Genomic DNA, 14,485 nt, shown 5'->3' on the forward strand with positions numbered 1-14,485 from the left:
CTTTTTTTCTATGTCAGACTGTCAGATATTATGCAGTGGAATGACCCAGAGGGCAGAAACAAAGTCCTAGATGAGAGAGGATAAGGAACTAGGCCACAGGCAGAAGTTTTGGTCTTAGACTGGAGCATAATACAGCTCCACTGTAGCTAGTCTAGAGGGAGGGAGTCTGGAAGATTTGCTGATAGGAAAATGAAGGTCTCTTTTGAACACTGGTGTTTTCTCAGTGAAATAAGATCTTCAGCAGCACTGAGATATGGATGACAGGGTGTGGGAGGTTTAATGAGAAGGAAATGGGGGTACTTCTCAGAGGCCTGGAGTCATTGGGCTGGAGGAAGGCAGTGAGATGCCCCAGAAGTCTTAAGGGCCCACTTGAAGTTTGTGGTTCTGCATTTAAAAACAGTGTTTATCAACACTATTGGATCTGATGCTCCCTTTGCATAACAAATATTTTGTAATCCTAAAATATTATTTTACTGTCCTAAAATACAATATGTACTTAAGATAACCTAAACACCAATATAATTTCTAAAGAAATACTTATCTAGTAACAATAATGATAGTAAAAGAAAAATAATTTAAAAATAAAAGTAATATATATTTCAATATAAATTCTCAGTACAGTGATATCAGATAACATGATTAAGTTTGCAGATTCTTCTTCCCATGCAAATATCAGCTAAATATATGAACTACAAATGTCAAATGATACAGTTGTGTTATACTGGTGACTCAAAAACCAGGAATGGTAGTGTCACTAGTGATAGGATTTATCCAAATGAGTAAATGACACATGAAGCATTAAACAAAGTTTCCTTCTTTGAGATATATTTTTTAAAGTTTTATTTATTTATTTTGAGAGAGATAGAGACAGCACGAGTGGGGGAGGGGCCGAGAGAGAGAGGGAGATGGAGAATCCCAAGCAGGCTCCACACTGTCAGCGTGGAGGCCCTCGTGAGGCTCGAATTCATGAAACCCTGAGATCATGACCTGAACTGAAACAGAGTTGGATGCTCAACTGACTAAGCCATTCAGATACCCCTCCTTCTTTGAGATATTAGAGGGAGTTGCATTTCTAGAAAATTTGATGTGTATTACAATCGTGCAAAAATACGTTGGTTATTATAAAATGTAGTTTGGTTTTAGGCACTGATAAATATATATTCATCTAACATGAACATTTCAAGGGAAATTTGCAAGTGTACAATACAGGACAAACTTTGTATTTCTTTGGTATTCTTGGTCCCCTGCCATTTGAAATGACAGCAATGTCCTGCAATCACTGTGAGAACCAAAAAGTCCTCAAATTCTCAAAATTCTCTGTACTATATCCATACCGCCTCCCATTTTCATTGTTCTCTATTGATCTATTGTGACTCCATGAGTGGAATCTTTAATGTGTTTTCTCTATCTACTGTTCAAGTAAGGTATAGGCTTTCAGAGCCACCTGGGTGGCTCAATCGGTTAAGCGTCCGACTTCGGCTCAGTCATGATCTCAGTTTGTGGGTTAGAGCCCCGTGTCAGGCTCAGGACTGACAGCTAGCTCAAAGCCTGGAGCCTGTTTCAGATTCTGTGTCTCCCTCTTTCGCTGACCCTCCCCTGCTCATGCTGTCTCTCTCTCTCAGAAATAAATAAAAAACATTATTTTTTTTAAGAAAAAGTATAGGCTTTCAGTAGGTAGAGAATTGGACCAGGGTTGGTTTCTATATTTTAAAACTCAAGTATGAAAAAAAGAAGAGTAGGGCAATGAGTCAGGACAAGAGCATGGCTGTAAGCTGGACCACGAATCCTAGCTAAGTATAAAGGGAANCATGCTGTCTCTCTCTCTCAGAAATAAATAAAAAACATTATTTTTTTTAAAAAAAAGTATAGGCTTTCAGTAGGTAGAGAATTGGACCAGGGTTGGTTTCTATATTTTAAAACTCAAGTATGAAAAAAAGAAGAGTAGGGCAATGAGTCAGGACAAGAGCATGGCTGTAAGCTGGACCACGAATCCTAGCTAAGTATAAAGGGAAAAATAGACCTGGTAGGGAAGTATGAAATGTGATACGGTGATAGAAACAATGGCTTGGAACATTTGGTAGAGTGAATAATTGTTAGAGTGGGCTACTTAAATTTGTGAACTAGAGAAAATGGAGATGGTGGTGAGAAGGTGGGCTTCTTGCAATTAAAATTTTAGAGGTGGTACCGTTATTTGTAATGAGCAGTTTGAAGCTGTGTCCATAGGAAGAGTAGCTGATGTGAGATGGAGTTAAGATTATTGGAGGCACTGAGAGGCCAGGGGGATTGTCTACTGAGATATTTAAAAGACATTGAATGATTACAGGAACAGAGGGGGAGAAAACAAAAGCAAGCCAGGATGGTAAAATCTTCAATAAATGAGAGGGAGGAGAATGACAGAGAAACTGATATGAGTGCAACAAGGAAGGATAATAGATGCTCTGGTCTATTACTATGTGCTTCAAAGCAAAGACCTTTGGAGGAGTATGTAGGAACAATAGTCTGGAAGTGGTGATGAGGAGCAAGAAAGAGAGCTTCCATACGCACCTCCAGATAGTTTAGTTTTCCTCTAGCATAATAATCAAAATTTGGTTTTTTTAAAGTTTATTTATTTATTTTGAAAAAAAGAGAGAGAGAGCACAAGCAGGGAAGAAGCAGAGAGAGAGGGGGGTAGAGGGAGAATCCCTACGCAGGGTTCGATCTCAGGAACACGAGATCATGATCTGGGTGAAAACCAAAAGTCAGACGCTTACCTGACTAAGCCACCCTGGTGCCCACAGAGAGATTTTCAATAAAAGCAGATCTTTAGGAGATTGCTGGGTATTCAGAAAAATAAAAATTTATGTGAACTAATTATGTGTGTTCCTATCATTTTCATCAGTAACAGCAGGAGCTTACCACCTTCTGATGTTATTCATTTTCCCATAGTTCAAACATGTTGTCTAAAAGAATGAGCTTTCCATTTCTCCTTAGACTTTTTTTCAAGGGGTTGGACATTTATTGTATGTAGGTGACATTCTGGGAGACATCAAACTAAAACATATGATTTTACTGAGAAATATAACACAGGGGCTATATGCCCTGGCTTCTAAGAGCCTTCAACTTGGTTCTGCCTGGTTCTATGTTGGTAAGGAACATGTCTTTCCTGCCACCCCACCCCTAAGGGTCAGGCCCCAAGAATTTCCATCAATCTTGTGGGAAATCTGGGCCATTGAACATAAGATTGAGTACTGCAGTTGTTTCTGATGGGCCCGGGCTATTTCAGAAATCTTTTAAGCTCAGATGACCATCACATGTGCTCGAAAAGTATACATGATGGGCTGCTTTTTATATTCTCATTCATTAATCAGTGATTTGTTATCTTAATATATGTCCATCATTTCATTTCTAGGTTCAGTATGACTTAGCAATAGTGATTAACTCTTGCCATAATGTTAAATTTTATTGGCTAATATTGATTTAGTAATTTTACATCTTTAAGTAAAATTGCTGTATTACTTCTTAAATTACCAGTAATTGACTTTATTATGAAGCTCATCTCTCCTTCATGGAATAAATTAACTAGTTTTCTCTTTCTTTATGATTTAAAATATTTTATATAGCATGAAAATGATCTGTTCCATGACCTGTGAAGTTATGCTAGCAAGAGCATGCTGTCTATTTTGTTTCAAATCTATGAGTTTTTTTTAATATAATTTATTTCATCAGAATTTTTGAATTTCTTAAACTACACATGCATAATATACTCTTTCAGCCCTTTCTATGCTAACTATTTAGCTTAGTTTTCCTGTTTGGCTTGTATTATATTCATCTAGATTTATTTGCAAGAGGCTTGCCATTTTATTTCAAAAATATTTCTTTGAATCATTCTACTGAGGTTGTTTATTAATTGATTTATATTTGAATATTATTTCCTTTCATATGTATTCCATGGGACAAGTTTATATATATTTTAAAATTATTTAATTGAATGTTTATTAGTTCTCAATTTGGCTTTTAATAAAAACAGCACTTAACATTATAAATTTACCTTTTAATGTGATTCCAGGTTATATATTTTTCTGATTTTTATTTTCATTTCTACTTAAACAGCTATTGATCTACTTTTTCCTTTATATGATATTAAAAAGCATTTGGGGAGAGAGAATATTTTTTAAACTATTTGATTGGAGTTATAAAACTTAAGTTATAAAACTTAAGCAGACTCTATGCTTAACACAGAACCTGACTTGGGGTTTGATCTCATGACCTACCATGAGATCACGACCAGAGTGGAAATCTAAAGTCAGACACTTAACCAAGTCACCCAGGTGCCTCTGAAGTTTTTCACATTGTTAGTATGTGGCAGATATTACAAATGTTCCAAGAATTGTTGAGAAAGAGGTATTTTCTGTTAGTAGGCTACAATGTATATAAATAAATGGTCATACATTTATAAGTTATATCAGTCAGATATTTCATGTCCTTATGTGTTACTCTAGCAAAATTTACCTGGTGGTTTATAATCTGTTGGTCTTGTAATGATGTCTTTCACAATAATTGTGTTTATGTCAGTTTCTCTTTGAATGTCTAAAAAGTTTTGCTTAATTTTTTCTATGTCAGTATTATTTTGTTATTTATGTCATTGTTATTATAAAATGGTTATTTACTTTGACTTTTCTTCAAATTCCACTGTCAGTTATAACATTGCCAGTGTTTCCTGATTTTAAAAAATGTATTCTTTCATTTTAAAATGACTTTTTTGGTGTGTCTCTTGTACACAGCCAATTATCAGATTTGGGTTTTTAATTTAAACTTTGCCTAGTATATAGTAAGAAGTACTCAATAAATATTTTGAAACGATATTTAATCTTACTAAGTGGCTTTTTGTCTCTTATTTTGTCTTAGGTGGGCCATAAAACATGAGGGGACCAATAAACCGGACCAGTGGAAACGTTCCAGAGTTGAAAATCCTCTCTGGAACAAACTTACCTACATGTGGCCAGTTCTTCCCAGTGGTCAACTTAATAAGGTTGTATTTTGTATAAGAGGTGGTTGTTGAGATTTACTTTTAATCCCAATTTAAAAGTAAATAAAAAATGTGGTCAATTTTTCCGAAAATTTCCATGAAATTTTTGAATTACAGTTGTTAGGTGCAAGAGATCAATTAACTTTGTTGTTCTACCAATTCATTAGAAAGATGTGTCTAAGTCTTTCCTTATAGAAATGAATTTAGCTCATTTTATAGTCTGTCAAGTTTTTCTTTAAGTATTTTGAAATTTAGTTCTTAGAAACACACATATTTAGAAATATTATTTCTCCTCATGAGTTGAAACTTTTATCATTATGTAAAGATTCTTCCTAACTCTAGTAAATATCTCAATTATGCAATATTAATAGAAGTTTCCCAGCTAATTATTATTATTATTTTTTATTTATTTGCCTCATATATCTTTCTTCCTTTCTTTTACTTTCCATATTTGTATATTCTGTTTTAGGAGGACCTTTGGTATACAGTTAATATTAAAAAACAATTATTTGACAATCTTTATCTCTGAACTAAAGGATTTGGTCAATCCTATTTATTGTCATAACAGATATGTTTGGATTATTATTTGCTGTCTATATGTCCTGCTTTTCCTATGTTTCATTTTTTCTCCACTCTTACGTTCTTCTAGATTGACTTTTTTTTTTCTCATTACATTTCTGCCTAATAGAGTTTGGAAATTATGCACTTCATTTCCATTCTGTTTTGTTATTACTCTGAATGTTTCAGTTTGCATATGTAAATCATCAAAATCTAAAGTAAACAAATATATTTACTCTTCTTACAAATAGTCAAGAACATTAGAATACCTTAACTTCAATCATACAATTTGTATCATATGCTATTATTGCCATGAAATTATCTTAAAATTTTTTTAACATTTATTTATTTTTGAGAGACAGAGCATGAGTGAGGGAGGAGCAGAGAGAGAAGGAAACACAGAATCTGAAGCAGGCTCCAGGGTCTGAGCTAACTGTCAGCACAGAGCCTGATGGGAGTCTTGGACCCATGAGCCCTGAGATCATGACCTGAGCTGGTCAGACACTTAACTGACTGACCACCTAGGCTCCCTTGAAATTTATCTTTTAAAATTTTTACACAAAATGTTAAATTCTTATATGTAGCAAATATTTATTTAGATTTAGCCCCACCCCCCCCTTTCTTGTTATAATTCCTTCTTACATCTCAGTCCTTCCATCTGTGATAACTTTCCTTCTACCTAGCATACCCTTCTTTAAGTTATTGGTAACAAACTCTTTTGTTTTTTACTTATTCTGAAAATGTCTTTATTTTGCCCTCCTTTATATAAGGCATTTTCACATAGTGAATGGAGGATGTCATCACTGACTTCTATCTTCCATTGTTGTTATTTAGCAGCCATCTATCATTCTAAACATTATTCCTTTGAAGGTAATCTTTTCTCTGACCACTTTTAGTATCTTTCCTTTTCTTTGGTATTTTTCAGTTTCACCACAAAATGCTTGAGGGAGGATTGGTTTTTATTTTTCCTATTTGGGATTCTTGAATCTGTGGATTGGTATTGTGCATCATTTCTGGAAATTTATCACCTATCGTCAAATATTCTCTCTCCTACACCTCTTCATTCCATTCTTTACAGAAAGCCCTGATTACGTGTAAGCTAGAGCTTCTGATTTTGACCTCCATGTCTCTTCTCTTAACCTCTCTTTTGTATTTTTCATGTCTTTGTATCTTTATGGTACATTTTTGCATCATGTTTTCAGGCATTTTTCTTTCAGATAATTAATTTTCTCTTCATCTTTATCTCATGTGTTTTAAACTACAAGTGAGGGTCAACCTGTGTGGTATGAATTCTCAGTGAAGATTATTTTCTCTTCTACACAGAGAAATGTTTGAAAGAATCTATTTTACTTGCAGCCACCTGGAGACTATTATTTCTGGTTTGCCTTTTCAATGACATTTAGCCTATTGTGACTCTTGTTTTATGAGGGGAGAGTTTTCTATCAGACTTCCCACCTTGGGTAGCCCTTGAAATTTGTCTCCTGTGCTCTTCCCCTGCAAGACCATAGAAGGAGAAACTCAAATTAATTGAGGTTTGTCAAATTTCCTAAAAATAAAATCCAGTTTTAGCACTATGTTTACCTCTCTGGGTCTATAGTATATTTTGCTTTATTGTTATGTCATTGATACACTCTAAAGATTTTTTAAAACTATTTTCTTCTGATTTTTTTAGTTGTTTTGTCATACTTTCTTGTTGCAATCAAGTTTTCTCTTTCCCTGTAAGTCACAGTTTCCTATGCCTCTTCACTGATTAAATGAGTCTCAGTGCTTTAGGAAAAAGACAGATGGAGTCTGAAACCAAGAAGTAATTACTTAGGCCCCAAAGATATTCTTATATTTAGACGTTCTTATATTTAGTAGTGAAGCAGCAGTCTAGATATGAGTTTCACTGCGTGGAAAAGAAGTTCTTCCAAATACCAGAGGCTGTGGGTTGGGCAGCCCTGGCAGTGGCTAGGTAAACTATATGTCTAAGACTCAGGTTTGCAACACTAGTGAGAGCCAACATGGAGCCAAGCTTGGTGGCACAGAGAGACCAACAGGCCCAGAATAAGCCAAGAAAAAAAAAACTATGAATTGCGCCAATTCTAGATTTTTTAACAGAAACTCAGGAAATACAGAGGTTAAAACCCAGAGAGGAGGCAGAATAACTTACCCCTCAACTGGTAGTATTCAAATGCCAGCAGGTTGTCCAGTGGTCAAAGAGCACAAGAGGCCTGCACGCAGAGGCCTCTGAGAATCAAGGCCACATCCTCATCTATAGTGCATGGACTCCTATCCCAATGGTATAGAGTTTATAGAATTTTCATCTATCAGAAACCATGCTGAGGAAGGGGAAGGGAGGGGTACACCCCTGAAAGGAAACACCAGTTCTGGTAAAAATTCCAAACTTCAGTTTAGTTGAATATGTATACAAAAGGACACAGCTAAAAACAAAAAACAAAAAAACAAAACAAAAAAAGGAAAAAACAAAAAAAACAGCTGTTTTAAATTGGCAGAAACTGGAGCACCTCTAACTGGAATATCAAGTGTCCTATCACCCAGTGGGTGGGAGGTGAACAGAGATGCCTCACAAGGAAGTGTTCTTTTGTAGGAAAAGAGACAATTATTTCAAATTTCACAAGTTATTGTGCTCCCATCTTTAAACTTCAGTATATAAGTAAAATAACTCAGTAAATTAATTGAATTAAATGATGCACGGTAATTATATTAGGAAACCTAAGTTAACCCTGTTCCTTCAAAATTTATCATAAAAAATACATTTTTGCGAATGGTCTGAGATTTGACAACTACATAGTCTTGGGAACAAAAATGGAGTACTCCAAGGTTCTCTAGCCATTCAAATAGAATAATAGCATTTGGGCGGAGAGATAAAACTGTACCCCAACAAAACTCTGGTCCTCACTGATAAACCAAAAGGAAAGGACTAAGGTACTAAATTAGCTAAAATAAGACAAAGTGACTGTGTATTTCAAAATGACTCAGCCTAAGAGTACTCTTAGTTCTTGCAATGTTTGAGAAAAAGAAGAAAACACTTACCAGGCAGGAAATTTAAATACTTCTTAATCAAATTAAGTATAATCTATTTCACTTAAAGTCTGGATCCTTTTTATCTGAAGGGACCATATTTTCTTCCAGTATCATTTCTACTTTACTGATTTTTTAAGCAAAAAGATGATATTATCAGTGTACAATGAAATGCTGTTAGGGCACCTGGGTGGCTCAGTCAGTTAAGCATCCAATTTCGGCTCAGGTCATGATCTCACAGTTGGTGAGTTTCAGTCTGGCATGAGGCTCTGTGCTGACAGCTCTGAGCCTGGAGCCTGCTTCGGATTCTGTCTCCCTCTCTCTCTGCCCTTCCGCTGCTCACACTCTGTCTCTCTCTCTCTCTCAACAAAAAATAAACATTAAAAAATTTTTTTAAATGTTACTAGTATTTTTCTTGAAAAGACTTTCCATATAAATGACCTGCAGTTAAGAAATGTGGCCTTCATGTTGTAGGGGTTCAGAATACTTTGATAACTGTAAGTGTATATTTATTCCACATTTACTTCCAACCTTACTACCTATCTAACCATTACTTATTGTATATTTAGACATTGCAAACAGAGTAAAAAAAGGAGATAATGGTTGCTGCCCTCAAGGAGCTTGCATTTTAAGAAGTATAGGCTGTGTGTCAAAAAGGAAGGAACCAGAAAAGGAAGAAGGCAGACTTGATGAATAAAAGACAAAGAAGGGCAGGAAAAAAAAAAAAAAGCTCACAGAAAAGGTTTGGTGCCTCAAAAAGCAAGGCTGTTTTTTTGAACCAGTTCATTCAGTCATAAGGTCAGTATGAGGAAAGTTAGCCAGTCTGGTTATCTTAATGGGCCTGAATACGGAGCCAAATATTGAATATAAGAAATCCATCTAAGAACCACTATCCTGAGTGAGACTTAAGTTCTTCTGTTTATTCTTTGACAAGAAACTTCCAGAAGAATGATGGCCAAGGGTAGACTTAAGGAAATATGGACAACAGGCGTTATTTGTGTGGTAACTCAGACTGCATTAATACAAACTCTGCCTCTCAGTGGTAGTAGCTGCTCTGAGAACAGGCCATTCTCACTGTTAAATATTAGTTATCTTAAAAGGCAGTTGATAATATTTTTATGAGAAAATAGCATTTCATTTATCTTAGGATATAAGTAATCTTAAAATCTTCAAACATATAAAATTAATGGATCCTTTTTATTTATTCTGTGACTAAGTTCACTGGAATAATTTATGGGAACTCAAGCTATTTTCTTATCCCTTAGGAAAAAGTTATAAATTGAGAAGTTGTATTTTTAAACACTTAAAGGTAAGGAGCAATGGGTTTTTGTATTTAAGGATGAAATTGTTGGAAAAGTTAGTTTAAAGAGACTTAAGATTTTAAAATGGGCCATTGGATAGTGGTTTTTAAATTTCCAAATTATTAATTTAAAATGTAACTGTTAGGAGTCCCAGGTTAAACAAAATAGTTAAAAGTACACATTTTATTAATTTCTTAAGAGATTAAAAAGGGAAGTGTAAGAAGACCCAAGACAGGGAATTGAAGAATCAATTAGTTTATTAATAACAAATATATGAAGGAGGACCAGGTTGATCAAGAAATTTAGATCACTAGTTAAGAATTAGACCTTCCAAAGAAGCATAGGCTCCCTCTTGTCATGAGAGAGAGAGATGAAAAAGAAATAGCACTAAGTTTAAGTGAGCACAAGACCTATCTCCTGACAATGTAGCCACAGCATGGAATATTGTGAACATAGAGAAGACCAATAACTAAATGAATGGGAACATACGAATTCCATTGGAGAAAATCTTGGGGAGGAAATAGCTCTCCATGCTTATTAGTTAATTATACATGCTTTATTGTAGTTCAAGATAATATTACATTTGTTTGGGTTGTGTTCCATGGTGTCTCATATTATAGAGAAGACTCTTGGGCTTCCTTCATTCACTTGGAGAGCAAAGGAAGCTGTCTGAAGTCAGCAATTGGTACCGTGTTGCTACAGTTTCTGTCTGTGGTGATCACCACTTCCATGAGGATTTAGGAAGTTTTTTTTAAAATTTTAGTTTACCCAAAAGTATACAGCCAACTGATCTTTGACAAAGCAGGAAAGAATATCCAATGGAAAAAAGACANAAAATAAATAAATAAATAAAATTTTAGTTTAATTCCAGTTGGTTAAAATATGGTGCAATATTAGTTTCAGGTGTACACATAGTGATTCAGCAATTTCATGTATCACCCCGTGTTCATCACAAGTGATTCCTTAATCCCCATCACCTATTACCACCTCCACCACCCCTCTACTGACCATCAGTGTGTTTTCTATCATTAAGAGTCTGTCTTTTGGTTTCTCTCTCATTTGTTTTGTTTCTTAAATTTCACATGTGAAAGAAATCATATGGTATTTCTCTGACTGACATATTTAGCTTAGCATTATACTCTCTACCTCCACCCATGTGGTTGCAAATGGAAAAATTTCATTATTTTTTATAGCTGAATAATATCCCATTATATATATATATCTAGATATCTAGATAGATAGATAGATGATAGATAGACAGATNTGGATTGTAGGGTAGTTCTATTTTCAACTTTTTGAGGAATTTCCATACTGTTTTCCAGAGTGACTGCACCAGTTTGCATTCCTACCAACAGCGTAAGAGAATTCTTTTTTCTCCACATCCTNTTTTCCCCACATCTTTTTTATCCACTCATCAATTGATGGATCTTTGGGCTGCTTCCATATCTTGGCTATTGTAAATAATGCTGCTATAAACATAGGGGTGCATGTATCCCTTGGAACTAGTGTTTTTTTTTTTTTTTTNCATCTTTTCATGTGTCTGTTGGCCATCTATATGTCTTCTTTGGAGAAATGTCTGTTTATGTCTTCTGCCCACTTTTGAATTGAGTTATTTGGTTTTGGGAGTGTTAAGTTTTATAAGTTCTTTATATATTTTGGATACTAACCCTTTATTGGATATGTCATTTGCAAATATCTTTTTCCATTCCACAGGTTACCTTTCAGTTTTGTTGATTAATTTTTTTTTCACTGTGCAAAAGCTTTTTATTTGACGTAGTCCCAATAATTTATTCTTGCTTTTGTTTCTCTTGCCTTCGGAGGCATATTGAGAAAAAAGTTGCTATAGCCAATGTCAGAGAAGTTACTGCCTGTGTTCTCTTCTAAGGTTTCTATGGTTTTAGGCCTCACATTTAGATCTTTAACCCATTTTGACTTTATTTTTATGTATGATATAATAAAGTGGTCCAGTTTCATTCTTTTGCATGTCGCTGTCCAGTTTTTTCAACACCATTTGTCGAAGAAACAATAGTTGTCCCTTTGGGTATTTTTTCCTGCTTTGTTGAGGATTAATTGACCATATAAATGAGGGTTTATTTCTGGGTTTTTCATTCTATTCCACTGATCTATGTGTCTATTTTTGTGCCAGCAGCATACTGTTTTGATCACTACAGCTTTGTAATATAACTTGAAGTTCAGAATTGTGATACCTCCAGCTTTAGTTTTTTGGGTTTTTTTTTAATGATTGCTTTGGCTATTTGGGATATTTTGTGGTTCCATACAAATTTTAGGAATTTTTTTCTAGTTCTGTGAAAAATACTATTGGTATTTTGATAGGGATTGCATTAAATGTGCAGATTGCTTTAGGTAGTATACACATTTTAGCAATATTTTTTCTTTCATTCTATGAGCATGGACTGTCTCCATTTCTTTGTGTCATCTTCAATTTCTTTCATCAGTTTTATAGCTGTCAGAGTACAGGTCTTATACTTCTTTGGTTAGGTTTATTCCTAGGTATCTTATTATTTTGGTGTAATTTTAAATAGGATTGTTTTTTTAATTTCTCTCTCTGTTGCTTCATTATTGGTGTATAGAAATACAACAGATTTCTGTACATTGATTTTGTATCCTCTGACTTTACTGAATTATCAGTTCTAGCAGTTTTTTTGGCGGAGTCTTTTAGGTTTTCTATATGTAGTATCATGTCATCTGCAAATAGTGGAAGTTTTACTTCTTTCTTACTGATTTGAATGACTTTTATTTCTTTTTGTTGTCTGGTTGCTTGGGCTAGGACTTCCAGCCAATGGGATGGTAGTTTTTAAATGAGAAGATACTTCTCACTAACCTCTCCCATTTCATGATCATTTATGTCTAAAACTCGTGTAAATGTTGTTTTGCTCTGAGTTGCTTAATATCTTTGTTGTAAAAGAATTACAGGTAAGTTCTGAATTTTTTTTTTCCACTTTTAGAGAGAGAGTGAGAGAGCATTCACATGCCTGCCTGAGCACACAAGTAAGGGAAAGGCAGAGGGAGGGAGAAAGAAATTTAAGCAGCCTCCCCACCCAAAAGGAAGCCCAGTGAGGAAGACAATCTCATGACCAGCCCTGAGATCATGACCTGAGCCGAAATCAAGAGTTGGACACTCAACCGACTGAGCCACCCAGGTGCCCCAGTCCTGAACTTACTTCTTAAAGTTATGCAACTTCACTCTCACAATCCCTCACATCAAGTGAAATCTGTATATAGTAGGAATGCCTCAAATGAAACTACACAATGAGTTTGTCATAACCTATTTTTTTTCAGTAACTGTAGCGAGGGACAGTAGCCCCATGTTCTCCATTAATAATAGAGACATATGTATATAAACACTTTATATAGTCTGTCCTTTCCAGTTTAAATTCCATAGAGATAAAATGTTCTCAGTAAAGGTCAGGAATACAGAAAAACTTTATTAACTCAAATTTTGATTATTTAGAAGTATGATGAGTTAACTTCATCGTATGCCATTATTATCAACATGTTTACTAAACAAATTTATATTAAAATATAAATGAAAAAAACTAAACTGAAAAGCAGTCTACTCATGAGAATTTTTAAACATTTATTTACACTGTTTTTCTCCTAATTAAATGCAATTCATTTTATTTGCTCATTCAATTCACAAATTAGAGCATTATAATAAGGTACTGTTTCAGAATATTTAATTTTTACAACCTTCAGATTTTGTTTATAACTTATTTGAAACACACTTTTTTGAACTATGTGATTGTTCAATATATTTGCAAGATTCTAAAATTTTTTCAAGAGAATATAAATTAGTAAATCTTCCTTATTATATTAGCTTTTAAGAAATGGTGTCCTTTTCCATAAACTAAAGGCCATGCATTTTGGTCTTTATTAGTCTAACGTGCTGACACATCTGGATCTTAGACACTGCGAGGACTCTAAGACCACCTCTGTAGTGAGTGTTTGAGCTTTCTGCCTGCCTATTGTGACTTCTCCATCCTTTGGGTATTGGTACCCATATCCCCTTTAGGAAACTTTTTCCATTTATAGTTCATGTGGATTATAGTATTATTGCTTGGGTTCCTCAGAAAGCAGAATCTGAGGCAAATGGCTTATATTTTACTACCTTGTTAAGACATGCAATCCCAGAGACAAGCAGGGAAGGAAGGAGACCCAATAAGAAAACAAGCTTTCAAGCTGTCCTTCAATAAGCCATTTAAACAGTGATCTTAGGAGAGTCTCTCCTGGAGGAGAAAAAGGAAAGAATTGATCCAATAACTTCCATCTCTTTGTGGTCAAAAGTTTGCTCCAAGTTCACACACTAAGAATGATGGGTCAAAAATTCAAATTCAGGAAGTCTGACTCCAGAGCCCAAGCTCTTTGCCACTTCACGAGATGCTCTTCTGAATGTTAGTGTTAAGAACTAAGAAGAAAATGGAAGTAAGGATAGGGAATGGTTGGGGGGGGGGGCGGTGGTGAGGCAGGACAGGGTTTGGACATTTCTGATTGCCTTGAGAAGCTTTCACTGAGGTGATACTTGAGAAAGACCTGAAGAACAAGCAGCTCCCTAGGGCAAGAGCATGGCAAGAAATGC

The sequence above is a fragment of the Crocuta crocuta genome, unplaced genomic scaffold (assembly GCF_008692635.1).
Source record: "Crocuta crocuta isolate KB4526 unplaced genomic scaffold, BGI_CrCroc_1.0 scaffold382, whole genome shotgun sequence".
Taxonomy (NCBI): domain Eukaryota; kingdom Metazoa; phylum Chordata; class Mammalia; order Carnivora; family Hyaenidae; genus Crocuta; species Crocuta crocuta.